This window comes from Camelus dromedarius, chromosome 4 (assembly GCF_036321535.1).
Source record: "Camelus dromedarius isolate mCamDro1 chromosome 4, mCamDro1.pat, whole genome shotgun sequence".
NCBI classification, from domain to species: domain Eukaryota; kingdom Metazoa; phylum Chordata; class Mammalia; order Artiodactyla; family Camelidae; genus Camelus; species Camelus dromedarius.
In genome coordinates, this window is record NC_087439.1 from 58,717,208 (window position 1) to 58,738,962 (window position 21,755).

General features: G+C 37.9%; 1 protein-coding gene across 5 annotated transcripts in view; it reads left to right on the forward strand.

The window, feature by feature from the left end:
* GULP1 (GULP PTB domain containing engulfment adaptor 1) overlaps positions 1–21,755 on the forward strand; it is a 253,310-nt gene that overhangs the window by 17,195 nt on the left and 214,360 nt on the right. The window contains exon 1 of one of the 5 annotated variants that reach the window (XM_064484971.1): positions 5,462–6,045. The exons of 1 other annotated variant lie outside the window; for it this stretch is intronic. The gene's annotated coding sequence lies outside the window, so the exon portion shown is untranslated. Of the gene's footprint in view, positions 1–5,461; positions 6,046–21,755 lie in introns of those variants that run through there. 3 more of the 5 variants (XM_010991800.3, XM_064484974.1, XM_010991818.3) reach the window with 3 other exon arrangements.

Genomic DNA, 21,755 nt, shown 5'->3' on the forward strand with positions numbered 1-21,755 from the left:
GGTAAACATTTGTTGCATTAGTACCCTGATGGGGGGATTGCAATGCCTCAGAGAGCCACGAGGAAGCCCGAGTGTGGTGAAAATGGTGTCCCAGTGAAGAAGCAGCATCCTGTGATAAGGTAGAGCCCAAGCAAGATGTGAAGAAAATCTACAGAGTTGACAGCCTAGCCCAGCCTAGAGCCTTGGTAGAGGTGTGTGTTGGGGGTCGGTGGGGGTGAGGAAAGCACAAGACGGCTGTCTGTCTTGATTTGTTGGCCCCTGAGCAGAATGATGAAGATGTTCCTGCAGAAGAATGGCCTGATCACACAGGGGAGAGGGCTGTGACAGCCATGAAAGATTGGTTACAGACAAGTACACTGATTAAATAAGAAAATATAATAAGAATAATGGACGTGGAAGCCATATTTTCACTGGAGGAGAAGGGAGTTTACAAGTATGGAAAGTGGTATTGGACTGGAGTGGAAGGCAAGTGTATGAACTCATGACTTTCAAAATGAAAGAGAGAAAGAATGAAAGAGAGAAAGAGACAACATGTATTCCCTTGCTTTGGCCACTGAGAGGACCTAAGTGAAGCAAAAGCCTAATAGCAATGACATTGTACCTGGAACTCAGCTTCTAAATACCATCCTTCGGTAAAAGGGACTGGCTGCTTTGGAGGAATGGCTGATTCCAGGGCTGGAATTGGGAAAATACGTGATGAGACTTGAATACCTTTTTGTGCCCAAAAGTGAGAAAGTATTACCAAATGATGAAGACTTTGCAAAATCAGCTTGAAATCTGAGACAAATCTGAGACAATCTGACTATGAAAATAAATCATGATAGATTATGAGCATTTAAATAAAATAGCAAATCATATGTCTATATAACATAAATAAATAAATAAATAAATTGAAAGTTTGATGAGGAATGCAATATTTACATAGTTTCAAAATACTGCCCCAGAAAATACGTACCAATTACAAAGGAAAAGGGGTCAACATTACCAGAGGGGAAAGGGGGAGTGGAGGGATAAATTGGGAATTCAGGATTTGCAAATACTAACTACTATGTATAGAATAGATAAAAAGCAAGGTCCTACTGTATAGCACAGGGAACTATATTCAATACCTTGTAATAGCCCATAATGAAAAAGAATATGAAAAGGAATATATATATATATATGTATCTGAATCACTAAGCTGTACACCAGAAATTAACACAACATTGTAAACTGACTATACGTCAATTAAAAAAAAATTAATTAAAAAAAAAAAAAGAGAAGCCTGACAATACCATCACCTTAATCAAGTGAAGATCATCAGTAATGGGACAATTCAAAATTGAGTGCAACTTGATAGAATTAAAAAAAAAAAAAAGAATATAGTATCATACCTCCATGTTTCACTATCCAAAGATTCATAACCTGAATCTAACATGATAAATTAAAGGACATTTTGCAATATAACTAGAGAACAATTCTCAAAAGTATTAATGCCATGAAAGTCAAAACGTGATAACTATATGTAACATGTGATCTCAAACTGGACCCTGTTTGTGTAATAGAGATAATTAGAAAAACTTGAATGAGACCTGAAAGGTAGATAGTAGAAAAGTGTTAATGTTAATGTCCTGAGTTTTTATGGTTTACCTTCATGGCAAGGTCTATGCTTGTAGGAAGTACACAAAATTATTTGGGGAGGATGGGGTATCGTGTTGGTAAGTTACACTCAAATGGCTAGGGAAAAATAATTATTTGTACTCTACTTGCAACTTTTCTGTAACCTGAGTTTTTTTTTTTTCAAAATAGTAGTAATAATAATAATAAAAAAGTCTATACTCTAACCTTGAGAATATACTTCTAAGTATTTATTCTAGTGAAATAATTGGCAAGGGATAGGCAAAATATATACAAATAGTGTACAAAAAGTATGTGTACAGATGTCCTTAATGTCTTTGTTTATAATAGCAAAAGAAACAGTCAATAAACACTGGTAAGGGAAAAGCCCATGGTATACTGGTATATTGTTAGGAAGCAGTAAATATGCACAGTTTACTTCCATGTGAAAAAAGGGAAAGAAAAATGTAAGTGGCTATAGGTACTGAATAATGCCTTTGCTCTTGATTTCCATGCTAAAATGTTTTTTCTGGGTCTTTACTTATCTGCCCTTGAAAGATATTGTGACATATTTGATAAATACATTTAGGAATAAATGTGGCAAGAATTATTTGAAATGCAAGGTTCAGCTACCCCCTTCTCCCCCCCCCCCTTCTTTTCTTCTCTCTCTCTGAGGAATGGATCTCAGGAAAAACATTTAACCCCTTTTTCAAAGACACTGGCTCTTCCTAGGTAGGGAGCCTGGGAACCACAGTGACTGAGAATGTTACTTTGATTATTCATTTTTAGATTTACCGATTGAAACCAGGTCTCTGTCAATACTTGAGATAATATTTTAGCTTTCATTTTAAAATTTTGTCCTATTTCTCAATTTATCCCTAACCTAGGCATAGAGAAGGAATGTTACTTATTGGAGGAGAGTCTCTCAGAGACTTAAAAAATACTTGGAGGGTATAGACCAAATGTTAGCAATAGTACTGTTGGTGATGGGAAAACAGGTAATATTTATTTCTTTTGGGCATTGCCCCTATTATTATTATTATTATTATTATTATTATTATTTTTTGCAATTAGTATGTTTCATGTTCTTAATCAAGAGGACCAAAATAGACTGAAAGATAAAATGATGGAACGTAGAAAGTAAATGTAACACTAACTCCGGAACCCAGATCCCTTAGGAATGTAATGGATTGTTGGCCATTGTTATATATACCAAAAAGACATGTGCCCCTTTTCAATTTACATAACTGAGATATTGAATTCCATCTTGGTTTTTATTTCCTTTAAAAAAAACTGTCGAATAATTTAACTGATGGCTTTGCAGCAATATAGAGACAAACAACCAATAAGTTAGCGTGTTTTTGTATATTTTTGTAATAATCAGCAATAAAATTGTTATTCTCAACATAAATAACAGGTAGTTGTCTGTCTTAGTCAAGGTTCTTTCAGTTCAAGTCAGAGAAACTTGAAACTGGCTTGAGCAGGAAAATTAATTTAAAAATGTTGGAAAGCCGCTGAGTCTCCACCACAGTCCATATGCTCCTATGATGAATGTGAAGACTCTTCAGATGGAAATCTGAGTATTTGCCATGGGTAGAGTTAGGCATATTCTAATGATAGTGCCCTGCCAGAGCCTCTGCATTTCCTTTCTTCAGTTCCTGGGGCATGCTATAGATCTGATTTTAAATCTTGTCCTATTTGATTTTAGTGTTTTTAAAAACTTGCTTCTGACATCCTTTAGATTTTTATACCTCTAAGCCATTTCATAAAGCAGTTCATGTCATAAGTCATGTTATAAAAATTACAGAGCAATAACAAGTTTAGAGACTTTAAACATTGGGAGGAAATATAAAAATGAGTAATCTTTAGCCCTGTATGTAATGATTAGAAAAAGACAGTTATAGGAATTCATGCATCCCCATTCATCTATCCATGATGGATGTACTTTATGGTTATAATTTTTTCTCTTTTTGGCAACTTCCAAGTCTCATGGTAAGGGAGCATAGAACTCTAAAAGAGAAAGCTACGAAATGCCTTCCAGAAATGATTTTAGCGGCTAACTTAGGGAGAGGCTAGCGTAGTAGAGACCCTCTACTCAGAGGGAAGATATAGGATCTTATCTCTGAGAGCCTGGGAGTTATATAAAAATCCAAGCAACTTTCAACATTGAGTAAGGTGAGAAAAGGTTTAGAAGAACTTCTCTTTAAAGATTATACAGGCAAATGAATAAGAAATAAGTACATGTTATGAGATTTTTCCATTAATTCAGTTGATGGAGCATAGAATGTTTGATTTCTGCAGCCTGCTTTATTCTTATGGCCTGCGTGGAGCTGTACTGTATTGAAAACTAAACTAGTGTTTCTCAAACTGGGGTCCACTGATCATAGTGGTTTGTTGGTGCATTCTTGGGAGTCTGGAGTTCTCTATTCAAAAATATTGTTTAATATTGTGTTAGAAGTACACACACACCCATATATTTATAATTATATAATGGAAGCATGGATTTGGTCATCCGGTCAACCTCCTTATTCCTAAGTACTGGGCTATTGTGATTTATTTTTATAATCATGTTGAATTTAAGTGATCACCTAAATAGCACCATTTATTTTTTAAGGGTTGTTTGAAAATTGTTTTAAGATTATTTACAGAAGAAGCAACTAGCATTGTCCTCAGATTAATATCTTCAGTGTAATTATTTTACATTGTGTGCTTAATTGTCGTGATAGAGTGGAAGACATAGTTAAAAGAGGACTCTGCCCACGTTTGAAGAGGCCTGATTTCTGGTCCTAGCTTTAGCATCTCCTAACAATGAGATTTGGAGAAAGTCAGTTAATATGCTTGGACTTCAGTTGCTTTGTGTTTAAAGTAAGGGAATTTGGCTAGAGCTAGGTAATCCCTAACTTAAGTTTTCATTTCAAAAATTGTGATGTATCTTTTTTAATGGAAAAAGTGTCAGGGAGAAGAAAATTGATTCAGTTAACAAGATCTTTGGGGGAAATTTCTAGTACCATCTTCTCCTAGTTACAGCCAAATATAGTGAGATATAAAAACCAAGTATTTATTGTCTCCTCTGTGCCTGACACTACTCTATTCTAACTCCTATAAATGTGACCGTAACTGTAAGTTCTGTTATATAATTCGTTTTGGCAGTTGTAATTGCCTCCAGTGTCCTGGGGCACAGAATGAGTAAGGATGGAGTCTGGAAAGGAATCTGGCTTGTCTGATTCTAAGCCCTGGCTTCCACTGTAACACATTATATTTGTTAGCTTTGCAAAATGCTTTTTTCCCTTTGTCCGTCTATTTTCACATTCAAATAAAAAAATGACTAAACTAAATTCTGAAATGTCCTAAAAAAAACTTTACTAAGGTCCTCTCATCCTCAGACAGTCGCTTAAATGAGCATACTCCTCCTCCCTGTCCTTCTTCCCACACAGAAGTTTACTGTGGTCAGTGAGAATGGTTTGTTGTGTTGTCCCTTGAACCCTATACCGAGGTCCTGAATCTGAGGTTAACATCTGAATGGAGCTAATGAGCATGATCTGGTGGTGGAGGCAGTTTTCGTTCTCTTTCTTTTTTTTTTTTAAAGGCTTAACAAAGTGCAGAAGTTCGGTCTGAGTTTTTAAAAATGAGGGGGAAAAAGTGTAGAGGTGCCACAGCACAACTGTGTCAGTGCTTTCTTGATAAAGGCTGTAAAGAAGGCACGTTCTACTCGTATTCGTGTATGTGCGTCTGTTGACACTTGTTTTTCCTTGTTAAGCAGCAGAAGCGCTTTAAAATTGTGTTCGGAAACACATAGAGATAAGGGAAAGCGAATTGTCCCGATCCAGTGCTTCAGGGAGGAGGTTCAAAAGGAAACGCGGCGGGGGACGAGGGATGGGGGTGGGGGAAACTGTGTTTTGGCTTCTGTGCGGGCTGCGAACCCGGTACGGTAAGGCCTCTCCTGCAGTCGGGCTTCTCTCACATCCCACTCTCCCCCGTGGGTCCTGTGCGAACCCTACACAGCCCCGGGGGCCCAGAGGAGACGAGCATCAGGGATTGAAGGAAGTCAGCGGGCTTGAACACAGGCGTCCCGTTTGGAAGTGTCCAAGGAGACCGCCAGAAGTGCGCCAGCCGAGTCTGGGAGAGTTTCCTTCTGGCCGAGAGGGGGAGCCCTGCGTTCCCAGCCGGGAGCGACCCGGAGTCCCGAGCCTCCAGCCCCAGCCGCCCGCCAGCGCCAGTTTTGGCTTCAGCAGATTAGGAAGAGGAGGGAGGGGGCAGAAAGCGCGTAGAGGGAGGGGACCGGAGCTGGAGGGTCCCGAGTCCAGCACCGTGTTGACGTAGAGAAACTTTCCCTCTCGGCCACGGAAACGGCGCCCCGGCTGTGCTGGAGCGGAGATCGCCGGGCTCCGAGGACGCGGCGGCTCTCCACGCCCCTGCCCGGAGCCTGACCCGACTGCATCAGTCAGTAAGGTACGGAGAGACCGCGATTTATGTGGGGGCTTCCCGGGCTGCAAGCCCAGCGTCCCGCCAGGTAGCTTTTGGTCTCTTTTCAGCTGACATCCTGAGAGGCGGCGGGCAGTGGTCCACCCCGGCCGGGTGTCGGGGAAGGAGGGCGCGGGGCTGCGCGCCGCCGCTGCCGCCGCTGGGCAGGTTGCAAAAATTAGGACAGTCAAAGGCTCGGGGAGCCGTCCAGCAAGAAAGGAGGCTAAGACCTGTTGACGACTGCCGTGGCAGTGCTTCAGGGATGACAGGGAGCCTCACGAGGTCGAGGACGCTGCGGCCTCCCGACTCCTGGAGCCCTTTGTGGTAACTTTGGTCCGGGTGGCCGGGGCCGGTGGCAGGAGCTGGAGGGAGCGGCGTGGAGGTTGGGTGGGGGGCGCCGGTGGATCAGTACGGCTGAGGGTGCGCGGACCAGACGGGACCGAGCCGGCAATTCATCGCCGGGTCACAGACAGGCGACCCAGGAGCGAAACTTCTTCCAGCCTAACCTCTCTTTTGTTGGCTCCGGGAGAGTGTGGGCATGGGGGGCGGGGAGGCGCGAAGCTCCTAGGCCGGGCCGAGGATTCTTTAAAGCCTGGGGCGGGGAGGGCCCAAACCCAGGGGTGGCGCCCACATTTTACCCTTTGACAGAATGGGTCAAGTAGTTCCTTCTGGCGGGCCCTACCTTAGAGGGGCACACCGCGCTGCGAGGTGAAGAGACCCTGGGTTCTCCGTCCCGCTGCCAGGCTCGCTTGCCGGGGTCCACCTCCCCGTGGGCTGGCTGACTGCACAGATCGGAACCCAGCGCAATCGGTTCTTCCCAGTGGCTCCTGGGGCTGCCGCGCAGACTTCCCTGTGTGCGGGAGGGAACTCTGGGCAGGCTGGTTTTCTTGGAATGTGTTTACGATGTTGAATGGGACTTGAACAGGAAGAAGCTGGACGCTGCAGCTGGAACTAGTTGCCAGGGTAGAGTAAGGAAGACGTAGCTGGTGCTGGGCTTGGCGAGTGCACTTAGTACCTTGGGCAAACCCCGAGTTAGTGAAGGCTGTTTGTCAGGGTATCCCTTCCTAGTCTTAGTAGATTTTGCCAACTGAGCTCACCTTACTTTCACTTGCAATCAGACATCTACATGCGCTATTTCAGTCTGCAAGTTTTACAAAGTATAATGCAATCAAGAAGGATTTAATAAATTTATTTTGGGACCTGCTTTAAAAATTTTTTTCATCAACATTTAAGAGTAAAAGTTTTTGGAGAGTGTTCTAGTTAAGACTCCACTTGATAATTTCTAGGACTAGAAGATCCCCAAGAAAGATTGTTTTGTGTCTTTGCTACCAAATGGGTGATAAGGTGCTAAAGGAGGGCAGTAATGAGACAGGAGTGAATATGAGGCGGTAGGAAACTCTGAGAGGACCTGGACATTTTTCAGATTTGCAAATCTCCTCTTTCTCTGCCAGTCTTTTCCTCCTTCCCCAACACAAACAAGTAGCCTTGCTAGAAAACCCACCAGTTGGGAGACTGAAGTCGCTGGCGACTACAAGCCTTACTGAAAACAGCAGACAGGCTAAGGTACTGCCCCATTGCATAATTAAAAGGTCTCCTTGAGCCGTCCAGGAGTGTTTTCCAAGTTTTTACGACTGACAAGGAAAGAAGAGAGGAACCTGGCCCGCAGCCAAACTAGACTGAGCTCAGTAGCCAGGCATGAAAGAGACTGGGGAAGTTGCAGGGGATAATTGGAAAGGAGCTGTTGGTTGTACTTGGGTTTAAACAAGGGATTTCTTTTGCAATGAGAAATTTTAGGTGACCAAGATCAGTCTTCTTGGCAAAAAAATAAACTAAGCCCAGAGTGCTGTGAAAGAAGTGCTCTAGGAGGTCAGTCTGACCCTTCCCTATCAGTATTGCAGTGCAGTAGCTGGGCTGGGGGCCTGATGCTTTTTGTGCTGATCATACTTTGCGAATATCCACATTTTGTTGCTGTTTGTCTCAACTGGACTAGGCCTGCTTCAAGCCCTTGACCTTGACCTTCTTTGTTCTTATTGCCACTAAGAACTGAAGACTTGGGTTTGGGGCAGATGGTTTTCTACTAAATTGAATAATTCAATTATTAGATATTCTCAAATGGCACAGATTTGGGTCATGAAATTAAAGTGGAAAATGTGTCCAGAAGTCTTCCTTGTGTTTGTCAGAAGTGGTCACGATGATGATGATAATGGATATTGCTTTTTCACCTGAGGGAGAAGTTGGTGTGATCTCAGTATTTTACACATTTGCCCAAATGCCTAAGGCCCTGCTGCTTCCAAGTTCCAGACTAGCCAGGAACTCAGAACCTTATCTGCAATTTAGACCCTTCTTTTAAGTGTTATAATTGTTCATGTTTCCTTTGCCTCTCTCTTTCTCCTTTTTTTTTTCCCAAGAAGGTAGGTCTACTATTGTGGATTTGGGGGTTGAATAGTAAAAACCACTAATATGGTTTGTATTTCCTCTGGGTTGGTGAGTTTGAGATTGTGAATATCAGCCTACTCTTTGAGACTGACTTTATGAATCACCCTTGGCAAAGTGTTCTCCTTGTCTATGATTTCAGTTTTTCCACTTGCAAAGTAAAGAAATTTCCCTTACATAAGTACAAGCTTACTGTGAGCATTAAAGAGATGAAATTGTGTTAATAGGTTTTTAGACATAAAGGTCATAAGGCTTCTGACTCAGTTGATTCAGTTGAACCTGTAGGAGTAAACTGAAACATTTATATCTAAAATACACATGTAACAGTGACATATCTGTAGTTAATTTATAAAAATTACTACTTTTACGTTTTAATCATAGCTTTAGTTTAATCATAAATTTTATTTTTTGAGCATATTGGGTGAGATTTTGTTATGGCTAAGGCTGAGTCATTCTCTCAAACAGAAGAGAACAATCAGGAAATTCATTTATGTTTTATTTTGGTTTATATTTATACTCAAGAACCGGTTATTTTTTTAAGACCAGCTCAATGTTGCCTTTATGAGAAGTTACCAAATATATTTGAAGAAATTGGCACCCTTCTCGGAAATAACACTTGAGAGACTAAAATACATTTATGATGTACAAACAAACTTTCTTCTCCCAATGGCCACAGCAGTTTCCTTAAAAGTTTAGAGGGTAAATTTTGGAGCCATTCATTAATTGATTCAACCAATATTTGTCGCATACTTTTTATGTCCTGGGGAACATTAGGCTTGGATTCAAATCCCAGAACTGAACTTGTCATCACTGTGACTTTGTGCAGGTTATTTTACTTCTTAAACGTTTTACCAACGTATAATTTATTGTCTATTTGCTCTCTGTAATGTATGAACTTGTTAACTATTGATACATGCATGATGATTGTGAAATATTTAATTTTTAGTTTGATATGTCAGTTAGTAAAACAAACTATTTTTATAGCTCAATGTGCTGTATCACACTCTTGGATGTTTAACTTAACTATTTTTCAGGTGAACAGATCGCTGTATTGGAGAAAGAAAACAATAAGTATGGATAAATTGTTTAAAGGATAAGATCTTTTGTAAAAATCTTAATCATAACTTTTTAGACTTTATTATTAACGGTGAATCTATAAAAAGTAGGAGTGTATGGGAAATTGTAGTTGAATTTGTGATCATATTAACAGAATAGGCACTTTTTTTTGAATAATCAAAGCACAAGTGAATGTTCAAGGATCTAATATTCAAGGGTAATTTTAACATGAAATATCCAGTTTTGCTTTTGCTTTTAAATTAAAAATCTTTAAAATCTTAATCTCCATTGCTGAATAATAGATGATTTTTATTTAAATTTTACTTAGCAGAGCACTTTGGTTCATTTTACAAAACCGCGATTTGTTTTCTGAAAACTCTAAAGAGCAAAAAAGTTATTTTAGTTGAATATAATAGTGAATTCAAAAGTAGTTACAGGAGCCAACTGCATGACTGCCATGATGAGCTCTGGTCTTTAAACGTATTAGAGGCTGGTAGATCTAATAGTGTTTGTCTTAATGCATTTAGAGATTAGGAAACTTAAACTTGTTCCTGTAGGAACTTAAATATATTCAAATTGGAAGAGGAAAAATAGTATAAACTTTAAGCAGAGAAATGGCTTTGCTTCCAAACAGTGTGAATATGAAATTGAAATCCAGCATTATTTTTAAAAATACTGCCTAAAAGTCATTTTTCCAGAGCTAAGTTTAGAAAACAGTTCTTATACACTTTTCAGTCTCTGTTATTTGTCAGTTTTGTGCTAAGAAGATGTTTGCAGTCACTCTAATGATACTTATAGTGCATGATTATTTTTCATCAGAAGACAGTTAATTAGCTCAAATATTGTGGAAGAGAGTAAGTGCCAATTTTCTGTTTTCAGTGAAGTAGTATAGTTATGGTAAATTTGGAATTAGTTTCATCATTCAATAATGTGTACTTAAGAATAGTTTTGGAAAGGTGGTCTAATTTGCTCCCATAATATGAATAAGTGAGTTAATTTACATAACATTTGTGATTGCAAAGATTAATATGACTTTTTAAAAGAGTTTTAAATAACACTGTACATATTTTCCAGGATGCATCTAAGAGCATACCTAGACAGTACTAGCTGTCTTTATTTCACTTTTTTTTTTCAATTAACATTATATAAAAACACCTACATATAGTCTTCGTCACATGCTTTCTGAAGAGGAGATTCAGAATATGCCTTAGAAACTCAAGTTTTGGAATAACTAATCCCCCCCATGTGTATGTTTATATGTATATGTACATAAAATTATGACATATATTCTTTGCTATTCTCTATTTGTGCTAAGTGTATTTTTCGTTAGGAAAAATAACTTCAATTAATTGATATTTCTGAGCTAATTTTAACCATTAACTTAAGATCTTTTCCAGATAACTGTTGCTAGAGATCCTTGACATTTTTTCTCCAGATTATAAAGGAGTATTCAGGCTCCTGTTTATACCTGTCAAGGCAGAGAAAAAAGTGGGAAAGATCTACTATCCCCTTTCTTGGTTCATGGCCCTGATGGTAACATCATCATGGAGGCCTTTTCTACTTTTCTTAAATAGACCACAGGCAAATGTACAGTTAACAACCATCAAAAGGTAAATTCACTGCTTGGAAGGTAGCTATTACTGGTAAGTTTATAAGGTTCTGTGAGGTGAGAATTGTGTGTAAATGTAGTGTTTTCCTGGTATTGTGTAACTTTTTCTGATGATTATCAGATGTTATCATTGACCTGTTCCCTGAAACACCAACCATACGTCCTCCAAGAATTTCAAGGAACTTAGACTTTGCCAGAGCTATTAACCAAGAGCAGATGGAATGATTTGGGCTCAATTTTTACTCTACTCTTGTAGAAATGATGATCTTCAGTTAAGCACAGCTAGTCAAGAGGTTTGGTAGAAGGAAGTGTAGAGTGTAAGTAACCTACTAAAGGAAGTCATTAAGGATTTGGATGTATAACCTTTTAAAATAATTATGTAATATTTCATCAAATGGTATCCAAGCTCTACTTCTTACGTAGTTTGTATTTGAATGAGGTAATGTCAATTTCAGACAGAGTTTTAGCTAAAAAGTAGAACCATCTGTGTTGTAGTACATCTCCAAATTTGAGGTAATTAAACATTGACAAGAGAGTGAACTTGATTTTAGCCTCTTGATTTCTCTTTTAGCTATTTACAACTATCATGAATGCCAGTAAAATTTTAACAGCAAATAGGTTAATTTACCCAGATTTCCACCTGGGTGGGTTAAAAACATAGCTTGGTGAGTACTTATAAGACTTTTATTTAAGAAGTTAGAATATTTTGTAAAATATTTTTAAAGGTCAACATATATATCAGTCACTGTAATCTATTTAATTTTTGTCTGCCTTTGAAGAACTCTAATAAATACTTGTTACAGAGTCCAAACTCGCTCTGCTTGCCAAAAGACAGGCCAATAAATCGGGAGAGAAGGTGTTGGAGTAAAGAATAACAACTTTATTCAGAAAGCCAGCATACTGAGAAGATAGCAGACTAATGTCCTAGAGAACTACCTTCTCTAAGTCAGAATTTGGTTTCCTTTTATACTATAAAGGACAAGAGGGTATGCTTGGTTCTTGCAAACTTCTTGGTTTAGGAATTCTTTGTTCTTGGAATCCTTTGTTCTTGCAGTTGTCCACATGGGTCAGATCATGGTGTCCCTGTAAACCTCCAACAAAACAAATATTTTCTATTCTGTAACTTGTTATCTTTATATGAATGGAAAAGTGTTAATATCATTAAAGATCAGAGCCTTGAGAATAAGCTATCCTATATATCTCGGGTTCTTGGCAACTTTCTATTACAAAAGGTGCAGAACCAGCAAAACTAAGCCCAGGAAACAGAGCACAGGGTTAAAGCCAAAGGAACAGATCTAATATGGAGTCAGATTTGTTATTTTCTATTACGTACTGAATTTTGGCTGATGGTGGAACTTTCTTACTACCTCTGTGAGGACATGCACTATTATAATCATAAAAATGTTCTCCAACATAAATGTTGATCATTGCTGGTAGTATACATAGATACAGAGAATAGAGAAGGTTTGGCTTATTGTAAAAAACAATTGTATAACTGAGTTAATTTCAAAGCAGTTTACCTCTATGCTGCATATAGTAATTGAGTATAATTAGTAAGAAGATGCTGCTTATGCAGTGAGTTTAGCAAAATACAGTTTGAGAGAATTGCTAGAGTCACATTTGAGTAAGTGAATTGTTTGAAATTATCTAAATGCCATCTGAAATGACAAAAGTCTATTGAAATTTCAGATGTATAAAGTAGCAAGCCTTTACAATTAGAGTAAGTATTTTGTGAATTATTATTTCTGTTTCAGTGCATTGTATTGTGATTCTGAATATAGGAGAAAAGCCTTTAAAATTCTTAACGACAAACAAGTAAGATTTATCATATTGCCAACATTGTCTTTAATTCTTTTTGAAGGTAGAACTACTACTAAATTGATAACATTTGAATTATCATAGGCTTAATTGCTTAAATTAAGTAGAGTAGGAAATTTATGTTTAATTTGGAAAAATGAGATTTCCTAGAGTAATGTAGATGAGGCTTTAAAGAACAATGTTACAATAAATCTTTCTTTGGGGCTTATTCAGTGAGATACTGACTTGCTTTAAAATCCTCATAAAAATTTGCAATCTTTTCCCCCCCTTCTCATTCTGAAAAATATAGCCATATTTAAAGTATGAGTTGACAAAGGGATTCTGATATTATCCAGTTGAATTTAATAAATATTTATTGAGCACCACTTTTTCTGTTTTTGGCTGTTATGTCCTTTTTAATAGTAGGTGACAGAGACTTATCTCAAATTAACTTAGACTTAAATAGAACTTGTTATTCTGCTCTACAATGGAGAGAAGGTTGAAGGAGTAGGGGTGGAGGTTATTCATCAGCATGAGGGGACGCAGTGTCTAGAAAGATAGTGTGATGGTTACCTGGGCAAGGATGAAGATGAGTTAGCAAGCAAGGGAGTGGGGCAGTTCAAGACAGCAAGTGGTGAATGAAGGCAGAGAGTCATAGAACCATTTGAGTGGTTTAACAGAGCAGACTGAATCTGGGAACTGTAGAGATGTTTCTCTGTTCTGTCTTCATGATGATGACCATAGTCATTAGTAATTGCCTATGGGAGTTTAAGAACATTAACTGGATTAATTAAAAAACTGCTATCTTCTTTTTGTATATTTTTTACTTTCTCCAGGTCTAACTAACATGTAATTGGAGTCACAAGGAGTTGAGTGTGTGCTCCATGTCACACTCCAAAGGGTCCATGAACTCGGTTAGGGAACAAAAACATTATTATTCTAATGAACACCTCACTTAAATTTAGTATATTTTTCAGTTTTGAAGGCAGGGAAACACACACACAGTGTTAAGTACCAGTAACTTTCTGGAAGTTGCAGATGTTTATTGTCATGTCTCATTGCTCTGACTGCACATATTCTGAAATGTTTTTATGTTTATGACTAGTTTAAAATTGCAATAATAATTACATCTGCTCTCAGGTATTATTTTTCATTTGTAGATATATCTACAGACATATAACTGTACCTCCAATTATTTTTAATATAATTTATTAACTGTACTTTGTTTCTTTTTTTTAAAGTTTTTTTTCCTCTGTTTTTATCCTTATCTCTTTTTTCACTCTGTCTCTTTTTTTTTTTTTTTTTTTTTTGGAGGGGGAGGTAATTAGGTTTGTTTGTTTGTTTATTTATTTATTTTTAATGGAGGTACTGGGGATTGAACCCAGGACCTCGTGCATGCTAAGCATGCACTTTACCACTGAGCTATACCCTCCCCCTAGATAAGTCCGTTTTTTTTTTTTAAATAGTTTGTATTTTATCTTATGCATTTAAAAACAGTTTTTGATAAGAGGTCCATAGACTTCATTAGACTGCCAAATGGATTCATGGCACAAAAAAGGTTAGGGATCCCTGAAAATCTATACTGATTTCTTTAAAGATGTCAATGAGTTGTGCTTTCATTTAATGAGATTAAAAGAAATTGGAGTTATTTAACTCAGTTTTATCTGATAGCATTTAGTTATACAGAGATGACCTAAATTGTTTTTGAAAGTAAATTCCCAATAAATAATGCTTATTTTGCAGATAATTTGCTTTATTCAAGAAGCGTGTGTGCAGTTCTTGGTTGTCTTACTTAGTGACATAGTCCAACAAAGAAGCATTTAATTTTATTTCAGAACATATACATTTAAAAAATAGATTTATCTTTTTCACATTATAGCATTAACTATTTTTGGAAAGGTTTGCTGGGAATTTTGTCTTGTGGTTGCAAGAGAGAACAGATACGTTTTGCAACAGAGAATAGACGTGTTAAACAGGTTTTTGTATCTCTTGTTTGGTAACAAGTAACCATGTCAGTATCAGCAAGTTCCTTTGAATACTAAGGAAAAAATAAATAATTTATATACATATAGAAACTTGATTTTTTTCTATGCATCACTGAGTTACTTAAGGTTATATTTTTGGTTATATGATGTATATTATTCCTGACCATTATTCATGAAAAAGTTAACATATGCCAAAAATTTGGGAAAATAAAAATACAGAATACATAAATAAAAGTATAGAAAATTATGGGGTTATGAAGGGGAATCTATAATTAAAACACAGGCGATGTGATTTATCACCTTATATTCCCTTCCTTCTTTTTGCTTGACTAGACAATTCTGTGAAGATATCTCCATTTTAAAATTAATTTCCTGTTTTATTGATACTTGATTTAATGGAAACAGATGACTCAATTTTATTTTTGAAATATATGACAACAACAGGTTCTCTAGAGTTATTAATATGAGATAATTACTCTACAGAGCTTAACATTCATAGATCAGTCCAGTTTTAGTAGGTCTGGACCACCTTAACATTCCAAGAGATGAGTGAGAGGTAATAGTTTTGTACTTGAAAATTGACAGTAGCTTCAAGATCACAATAAGTGATAACTGTCTTTCAGTCTGTTTCCTGTTTTTGACTCCACTTTGTCTTCTCTAATGGCAAGCATCAAGCATCACTGTCACGTCTTTGCCTCCCTTCCCTGTTGGACCTCCATGTTCCCACTGAATAACACTGAACAGCTCAAGCTAGATGTGATTCTCTACCTGAAGTTAATTCTCCTTTCCATTTCTTGCACATTGATTCATAAGAAGCATCTTTTCACTTCTAAGAGTCACTTCTCATCCTTGTTATTGATTGTTCATTCAAATAATTTCCTTATTACTCTTTGCTTCTGGAACTCTAGTATTTTTCAGACGTCCACTCTTCCCCACATAACTCAGAGGAAGGTGGTTCATTCCTAATAGAAGTGAAATTTGGATTAGGCTGAGCTAATCGTCATCGTGTTTCTATTCCTCTTGCCAGTGATTGGTTCTTGAGGAAGTTTTTGTTCCTTGTTCCCGTCGTACTCAATTATATGAGATGACAGGACTGGAGGGAGGTGGGGTAGCAAAAGTTTCCCTACACTTGGGAAGGAGACATCGGATGAGAAGTCTATGTCAGCTCTTGGTATTGGTCCCGTGTCTGGAACAGATGCTTGAAATTGCAATAGGGGGTCATTCTTTGTCCATAAGGAAGTCTAGCTTGAAGGCAAAACAAATGTATCAACAATGAAAGAAAAAAATGTGAAGGACCTGGGTGCTTAATGGCACTGTTGGGTACCTGAATCAGCCTGCCATATTTCTGGATTTACTGTTGTGTGAGAGAATAAATTTCTTTATTTTTCAGCCCAAGTTGAACTAGAACTTTCAGTTACTTAAATGAGAAAGTATCTTAACTAGAACAGTTATTAACTGATATCTTAATCTGAAATAAACATTTTAAAAGTAACGATTTAGATAATTAAAGAAAACTTATAGACTGCTTGGGTTGTGTAAACTTTGGATATGATTAGTGCTATTACTCTATACGAATATTTTATTAGTCAATTCACCAAATTTTATTATTTTGATACAGTAAATATATTAATCATCTTAACAATTTATTCTGAGATGAATACACTGTGTATATCTCATAATACATTATTCAATAAAAATAAAATAAAATATAAATTCAAAATCTAATCCATAAAATTGAAGGAATCAAAATGGCTTCCCTGATGCTAAGGCAGCTTAAAGAATATACTATGTTTGATTAGCTTGTTTTTTTTCAAATTCTTTCTAGCTGACTAACCTGTCTTCCCTTCTGCTACTACTGTTATTTGATTTGCCTGATTGATTACATGCTTAGCAACCCCAACCCTGTGATTTATGCCTCACCCTGAATAATTTGCACCTAAAACGAAAAGCTATGTTCCAAGAAGGTCACAGAAATAACCTTAGGAAAATCAGATCTTCTTGAAGCCCCCAGGACACCAAACGGATTAGATCAAGATAGGAGAGGTCATGGGCAAGATGCCCCTTTGGTGGACCACAGGAAGTTCTCGTGACGCCTGACGAACTCCTGTAAAACAATGTTGATTGATGTCACTGCTGCACTTTGGCCGTTTACCTATATAATCACCAAGTCCCTACCCCAAGATGTATTCATAGTTACTAAGGCATTAGTCTGCTCTGACTCCAATTTGCCCAGGAGAGCAATAAAGCTGTTCTTTTCTTTGCTCCCAGATTTTGCCTCCGAGTTTGAATTCACTTTTCTGGATACAGGGGCTGATTTTTCGGTAACAAAATCACACTACTGTTTATTTGGTTGTTTGGTGTCTTGTGTATTGGGAATATTAAATATACCTTAGGAAACATTAAAGGAATCTCGGAGCCTTGTCTGTGTAGTTTAAAGCTTGGAGTCATGATAAAACTAACATAATTATTTAAATATAAAAGATAAAGCTAATAGGAGTAAAATTAAGAAAATAGTGAAATGCAGGTCCATTCACAGAGGTTAAAAATTGAAGAAATATAATCTTTTAAGTCAGAACTAGTGTTATAAAACTCTAGTTCACTGGAATCATAAGCAATTTAATTATTTCCTGCCACCATGCTCTTGAGTAGGTTTTTTTTTTTTTTTGATGATTTAGCATTATGCACATTGGCTTTTTGTAATTTGCTGTATCAAAGTATGGAGATAATATCTGAGTCTTTGCCTTCTTGCTCTAAGGGTGGTAGGAATTACCCAAGTCTGTGAATTGACAAAAGCAGGAGTGAAATATATTTTAGAGTATTCATGCTGTGTTTCTCAGAAGTGGTTAACCAGTGGGTTAAGGGAAAGGTGGAGGAAAGCAAAACCAGGAATAATCTAACAGGCTCAGAACAGGGAAGTGTCACAGTGGGTAGGTTTGCTGGGAATGAGGGGGTGTGAGAAACAGAAAGGGAAGGACTGTGTTGGCAGTGTACATGAAGAGTAGTTGGTGAAACTGGAGGTGGAAATATTACAGATGTTGCAAACCTGCAGTAAAGCAGAGTAGCAAATGGTTCATTGGTCAAGAAAGAGCCAGGCACGTTGTATCAGTGTGGGTACTGGAAGCATGGAGATTGGGTTGGAGAGGGATATAGACAGCTGGTAATTTGCATGTCAAAGGAAAGTGAAAGAGACCTTAGAAGAGTAGTTCCTTTTTTTTTTTTTTTTTCAGAAGAGTAGTTACTGATGGAGACATCCAAGGTAACAAGACCTCCTCCTACTGTGATTGAGATGTGAACATTAGTTTTTTGAGTAAAAATGCAGTCAACATGCTTGAGATACTTGCTCTATGAGATCATGACCTTCTCTCAAAGTTAGGCAAGAGAACCAGAGAATACAAAGTGCTGCAGTTCTCAGAGGACTATTGTTCTTTTAGAAGCTGTTGTTCGGGGACTGTTCTGGGGTATCCCTTTGCCCAGAATCTGAGTGCCCTCTGGTGACCTTTCCCTGGTTTAAAAGGGAGCCACATTCTTGTGGGTTTTTGAGTGTGAATGAATGCCTCTTGGTATGGAAATGATTATAAAGGGACTATGGTTATCTACTTTGGAAATTTTAGCAGAAAATATCACTTGGCTCACAGCAGGTATAAAATGAGGAAGAGAGTAAGTATCCAGACAATTCAGATTCCAGCTCTCACTAGTGCTAAAGTAATCAAGGTGGAAATGGTCCCCGTCCCTCCACCCTGGGCCATTGTCTCCTCTAGTAGGATCTTCGGGGCTCCTGAACTCTTTTCCTAATGTGTTTTCTTATACCTGTGAGTCCACACCAAAAATGATTCTTTGAACCAGGGAGAAATGATAACAAGAATATGACGGGGTTCAGGATATGCTACCTCAAAATATGGCACTTCAACACACTGGATATTTCAACCGAAAGGGATTTGAGCAATGGCATATGAAGGAAGGACTTTCTCACTGTCTTCTGAAGCTGGTCATACAATCCTCATGTGAGAGGTACCCTCTCTATCCTAGGAGGAAAGGAGCATCCTTATCTCGGAAAACAAAGGGATGAAGAGAAGAGAGGCATCTGTTTGCTAAGTTCTTCCTAGTTTACTCTTTGTCTCATACTCATACTCTTTGTCCTACCATACCTTTCCAAGACTTGTAACTCTTCTTCAAACCTAGCGTAAAAAACCTTCAGGTATAACCATTTCTTTGGGTCTCTGTTTCTTTCCCATGTCACGCAAAACTTATATTAAATAAATCTGAATGCTAGTCCCTTGTTAATCTGTCTTTTGTTACAAGGAGTGTCAACAGAAAATACAGTCGATCTAAGAAAGAAATGGAAAATTTTATTCAAGCCAAATTTAAGGATTATAAACCCAGAAGAGCAATTCAGAAAGCTCTGAGAACTGTTCTGCTCGTTAGAAGTCAAGCCACAGTTATATAAGTTTTTCAAGACAGACGGCTGTACATGAAATGACGTATTAGTGACAGTTTACATAATCCAGATCTAAGTGCCATGTGACCCCTTACGAGAGCAAGAAGGAATGTTATCTTTAAGGAGTTGTCTTATTGATGCTAGGAAGAAGTTGCTCTTTACAATTGAGCAGGTATTTCTGCCGGTGGGGAAGGTTTGGTTGATGCCTAATGCCAATACCCCACGCACAGTGAGGGGAGAGAGGAGGCCAAAGGGCAGAGGGGGGTTTTTATTCCTTTTTCTTGTCATAAAATACGAATTTTATTTTACAGCGGTGTCAGTTGAGAGTTTAGGAGGGTAGAGAGAAAAGATATTTTTCCTTCCCTACAAATAGCATTTACAGAGTGCTCACTATGTCGTAAGCATTGTGGTAAACATTTTTTATAATTTGTAAATGATTAAGAAATTAAGTGTTACCAAACTCAGGTTCGGCTGCTCCCCAGTCAAAAGCCAATAATTCGAGAGGCAAGTGTCAGTAGAAAGGAAAGGTGCTTTAATCAAAAATCCGACAATCTGGGGAAATGGTGGACTCCTGTTCAGAGACCACCGCTGAAGATTCTGCTCAGCCATGACAGTTTTTAAAGGGAAAAGTGGGGGAAAGAATCTGAGTGAATCACTGAGTCAGGAGATTGGGTTCTGCATCCTTCTCCACTTCATGCAGACTGGCTGACTCTCTCTTCAGGTCTTGTCTTGCCCCCCATGATCTGCCTGCAAGTTTGGTAAGGATGGAGAGCCAGTCATTCTTTAACTGCTTAATTCTTCATTCTTACTTCTTTTTATCTAGGAAAAGAATCAACAGGTTAGTCAAGCACGGTGTGCGTTCAGGAGAGCACTGAAGTCTGGAGTTAGTTTCTTTTCTTTTTTTTTTTAGGAGTTAGCTTCAATTGCTTAGTGATCTCATTCCTATAATTAGATTCTTCTAAGGTTAGAGCAGGACAGAAATGGGCAAACAGGAAAGGTGCAAAAGAGCTGCTTTCATAAGGTTCCACACCTGGCAAACAGTGGACCAAGACAGATAGCAAGTCTGGGGTTTAAAAGACATCGTTTCCATCAGGAGCTAAGAGCAAGCCTCCTTGTGTTTTGTAAATTTGCATGTGAAAACGATTAGCACAGAAAAGTCTTTTAGAAACTAATTCTCCTCAGTATTAAAATTAAAACCTTACTGAAATCAGCTTTGGATCTTTTCTTTTTTATTCCTCCTCAACACTTTTAAAAAAAATTTCCCCTTGTTAAAATTTGGGAAACAAAGAAATACACAAAGACAAAGGGGGAAAAAAGAGAGAGAGAAAAAACTCACAAAGCAGAAATGTACTGGTGCTTGGTTTTACTTTTATTTATGTACCCCCTGTACATCTTATGTACTGAACCTTTGCAAAAAAAGATGAAGCGAAATGTCTAGTCGGTGGGATGTTATGGAAAACCCCAGATGAGTTAGTGAAGACTTACTGAGACACAGATAAACTTGGCCCCTTACCAGCTGTTCCCGTGCTGTGTAGTATTGCTTCTGGCTCCATCATTTACTAGCTTAGAAATCTTGGGGTGATTATTTAGCATCTCTGGAACTTTTTCCTTCAATGTAAAATGAAGATAATGACAGGAACCTTGTATGTATCACCGAGAGATATAAAACAAGAATCTTCAGTGGCACCAGGAGATTTTTCTTTTGTGTGTGTTGACTTAAAAATGCACAGCTTAAGAGTTGTGAGTTTAATTTTATTCAGGGACCTTACTGAGAACTATAGCTTGGGAAAAAACCTCTCAATAGCTCTGAGAAAACTGCTCTGAAGGGTAGCGGAGAAGACAGTATACATACATATCTATGTAAGTATGTATGTATGTATGATTTTTTGCTAAACAGTATGTGTAGTCAAGCATACATCTTGGTAAAAGATCACTTGTTAGTCACAAAGAGCAGGCAACTCCAGTTAATTATTTTAGTGCTTTTCTATGTATGGGAAGATTCAAGGATCTCAGCTCATTAAAATTCTTCCTGAGATATGCATCTATATCTGTTCTTCTAAAGCACAGAATGCCTTGTTCTGTTTTTCTCCCTGAATTCCTCTCAGGGAGCACTGTTGGTGAGTGACAGTAGTGGCGAACATGTTAATCCTCCTAGAACCTGATAATGAGTAACATTCTTTGTTTTACATGTCTATTCTCCCTTTGCCCCAAGATTTTTAGAGTCCACACTGTCTCTGTTGGGCTTGGAGAGCAGACAGCACATCAGATGTCCCTGTTCTCCTTCTTAACAGATCATTTCAGGAGGCTTCTGAGAATCAGTAAATAGTTAAAGTTTCTATTTTTCCATCGTTTGCTATTTTTGAAATTGTTCTTTTCACAGTTT